Source organism: Anastrepha obliqua, chromosome 6 (genome assembly GCF_027943255.1).
Source record: "Anastrepha obliqua isolate idAnaObli1 chromosome 6, idAnaObli1_1.0, whole genome shotgun sequence".
Taxonomy (NCBI): Eukaryota; Metazoa; Arthropoda; class Insecta; order Diptera; family Tephritidae; genus Anastrepha; species Anastrepha obliqua.
In genome coordinates, this window is record NC_072897.1 from 78,504,845 (window position 1) to 78,509,033 (window position 4,189).

A 4,189-nucleotide genomic window follows, 5' to 3' on the forward strand; every position below is an offset into this window, starting at 1 on the left:
CCAATATCCGACGGGAAATAGCCGCCATATCGGCCGAGACGCTGGCCAAAACTATGGAAAACGCCGAAAAACGGGCACATTACGCTATACGAGCTAAGGGCGACCACTTGCGCGATATCATATTCAAAAAGTGATGTAAACGAATCTCCTTGAACTAAATTAAATGTTTTTCACAATGAAACACAAAAAAATGTTTCTTTTTCCATATTTTTTTAATAATCACATGGGTCAGTTTAAGATGGCCAACCCTGTACATATCCAAATACGTGCTAAGGGCGACCACTTGCGCGATATTATATTCAAAAAGTGATGTAAACGAATCTCCTTGAACTAAATTAAATGTTTTTCACAATGAAACACAAAAAAATGTTTCTTTTCCCATATTTTTTTAATAATCACATGGGTCAGTTTAATATGGCCAACCCTGTACATATATATATATATAATATATTATTGCTTGATATTTAGTAAAGTATGTTTGTATGCATTTTGAGTTCTGGGATTTGTATTTGGTGGGTGTATTTAGATTTGTATTCAAACAAAAAAAAGTTATGTGACATGGTTTAGTTAAAAAAGAAGAATTGCCCCGCCATCCAAGAGATTCGACGGACGGGGCAAGCCAAGAAAACCATAGGACCATTCAGGAAACACCAGGGCATTCTTAAATTATGGACGGAAGACTTCTCGAACCTATTAAATAATGACAGCTGCTCATGTCACATAGAATATGAAGATCTCGATACCCCAATCGTTGACGACGGAATTGTCGTTCCGCTACCCGACCATGACGAGGTGAGAATAGCGATAGCGCGTCAAAAGAACAGCAGAGCCGCGGGCGCTAACGGACTGCCGGGTGAGCTATTCAAACATGGCGACGAGGAGCTGGTAAGGTGCATGCATCAGTTTCTATGCAAAATATGGTCTGATGAAAGCATGCCTGCCGATTGGAATTTAAGTGTGCTCTGCGCAATCCATAAGAAGGGTGAACCTGCAATTTGTGCCAATTATCGCGGGATTATTCTTCTAAATATCGCCTATAAGGTTCTAGCGAGCGTATTGTGTGAAGGGTTGAAGCCCACCGTCAACCAACTGATTGGACCTTATCAGTGTGGCTTTAGACCTGGAAAGTCTACCACCGACCAAATATTTACAATACGCCAAACATTGGAAAAGACCCTTGAAAGGAGAATCGACGCACACCATCTTTTCGTCGACTTCAAAGCTGCATTCGACAGAAACCTTGGCACAATAACGTTCTGGATACTTTGCAGGTTAAACTCCTACCTATCCAGAATCGACCCCGACATACCAAACATATGTCCGGCATGTGAAGGCACCCCGCACGACACTAACCACCTTTTCACATGCTCCATAAAACCCACTCATCTAACACCTCTCTCCCTCTGGACCCAACCCGTCGAAACAGCTAGTTTCCTGGGCCTACCGTTAGATGAGCTAGACGAAGACGACCGGTAACTACACCACACTGACAGGGCGAAGATACTGCTACAACAACAAACAACAGTACGAAAAGGAGTTTCCTGTATGCCGCGATGTCTGAATTTGGTATCCCCACAAAATTAATACGGCTATGCAAGATGACGTTGCTCAACACCAGCAGCGCCGTCAGAATTGGGAAGAACCTCTCCGAGCCGTTTGATACCAAACGAGGTTTCAGACAGGGTGACTCGCTGTCGTGTGACTTTTTAACCTGATGTTGGAGAGGATCTTTCGAGCCGCAGAACTTACTCGCTCAGGCACAATTTTTTATAAGAGCGTACAATTGTTGGCGTAAGCCGATGACATCGACATCATCGGCCTTAACAACCGCGCTGTTAGTTCTGCCTTCTCCAAACTGGATAAAGAGGTAAGGTGAATGGGCCTGGTGGTGAACGAGGACAAAACGAAGTACCTGCTGTCATCAAACAAACAGTCGGCACACTCGCGTATCGGCGCCCACGTCACTGTTGATAGCTATGATTTCGAGGTTGTAAAAGACTTCGTATACTTAGGAACCCGCATTAACACCGTTAACAATGTCAGCCTTGAAATCCAACGTAAAATATTTATTTCCAGCAAGTGCTACTTTGGACTAAGTAGGCAATTGAGTAGTAAAGTCCTCTCTCAACGAGAAAAACTAACACTCTACAAGGCTCTCATCATGCCCGTCCTAACGTATGGCGCAGAAGCGTGGACGATGACAACATCCGATGAAGTGACGCTTGGAGTGTTTGAGAGAAAGATTCTGCGTAATATTTTTGGACCTTTGTACGTTGGCAACGGTGAATATCGCAGGCGATAGAACGATGAGCTTTATGAGCTTTACGACGACTAGACATAGCGCAGCGAAAAAGATCCAGCGGCTACGTTGGCTGGGTCATGTCGTCCGAATGGATACAAACGCTCCGGCTCTGAAAGTATTCGATGCGGTACCAGCTGGTGGTGGTAGAGGAGAGGAAGGCCTCCTTTGCGTTGGAAAGATCAGGTTGAAGGACTTGGCTTCACTTGGTGTGTCCAACTGGCGCTGGTTAGCACGAGAAAGAAACGACTGGCGCGACCAAAAGCGCGTAAGCGGTTATCGCGCCAATGAAAAAGAATATATATATATACATACATATATATATGTTATTTATTTATTTATTTACATGTATATATATATAAGTTATATTAAAAAAAAAAGCGCTACAGGCGAAAGTTATCTCATTATTCTAATAGAAGAGTGTGTGGAAATTGTGTTCCTATGTTGCTTCGTTTTTATTTGCGTTCACATAGTTTTCTTTGCTTCTGCAGCACTCCATTTCAGCGATGCTTTTTAGTTACTGTTAATTTGGCTGGCATATTTGGAGTTTGCAATTTTGCGAATTTGGACTTTAGTGGCAATTGTGGTTCTGTGCGCAGAGAGGGAGAGCAAACTGTCGAAGGTTACGCCCAAAATTATGGGATTGTTAACAGTTGGAATAGGTGTGTCATCGGCTTTTACCTTGAGTTGCATTTTGACCTCCTTTATCCAGGTGATAAGGAGGGTCGCCATGGGTTTAGTGACGTAAAGTTGGAGATTCTTCGCAGTGAAAAAGCGAGAAAGGTCGGTGAAGTAGTTGTTCACTTTGGAGCACAGACAATCGATTTCATTGCCCGACGCCATTATCGTGCAGCCGTCAGCGTTTCAGACCAAGTTGATTATAGAACGCTCTTCCCGGGTCGATAATTTTTTCGGACGCCCTGACCTGGGCTTAGATATAAAAATTCCAGTCACGCACCAACCCATGCGGCTACGGCGGCCGCCAAAGATATACAGGGTTGGCCATATTAAACTGACCCATTGAGTAACCCTATAACTTTTTACTGTAATTTGAAATCTAAGGTTTACGTCAACAAGCCAAAGACACTAGGCGCACTTAAGGCCAATATCCGACGGGAAATAGCCGCCATATCGGCCGAGACCCTGGCCAAAACTATGGAAAACGCCGAAAAACGGGCACATTACGCTATACGAGCTAAGGGCGACCACTTGCGCGATATCATATTCAAAAAGTGATGTAAACGAATCTCCTTGAACTAAATTAAATGTTTTTCACAATGAAACACAAAAAAATGTTTCTTTTTCCATATTTTTTTAATAATCACATGGGTCAGTTTAAGATGGCCAACCCTGTACATATCCAAATACGTGCTAAGGGCGACCACTTGCGCGATATTATATTCAAAAAGTGATGTAAACGAATCTCCTTGAACTAAATTAAATGTTTTTCACAATGAAACACAAAAAAATGTTTCTTTTTCCATATTTTTTTAATAATCACATGGGTCAGTTTAATATGGCCAACCCTGTACATATATATATATATAATATATTATTGCTTGATATTTAGTAAAGTATGTTTGTATGCATTTTGAGTTCTGGGATTTGTATTTGGTGGGTGTATTTAGATTTGTATTCAAACAAAAAAAAGTTATGTGACATGGTTTAGTTAAAAAAGAAGAATTGCCCCGCCATCCAAGAGATTCGACGGACGGGGCAAGCCAAGAAAACCATAGGACCATTCAGGAAACACCAGGGCATTCTTAAATTATGGACGGAAGACTTCTCGAACCTATTAAATAATGACAGCTGCTCATGTCACATAGAATATGAAGATCTCGATACCCCAATCGTTGACGACGGAATTGTCGTTCCGCTACCCGACCATGA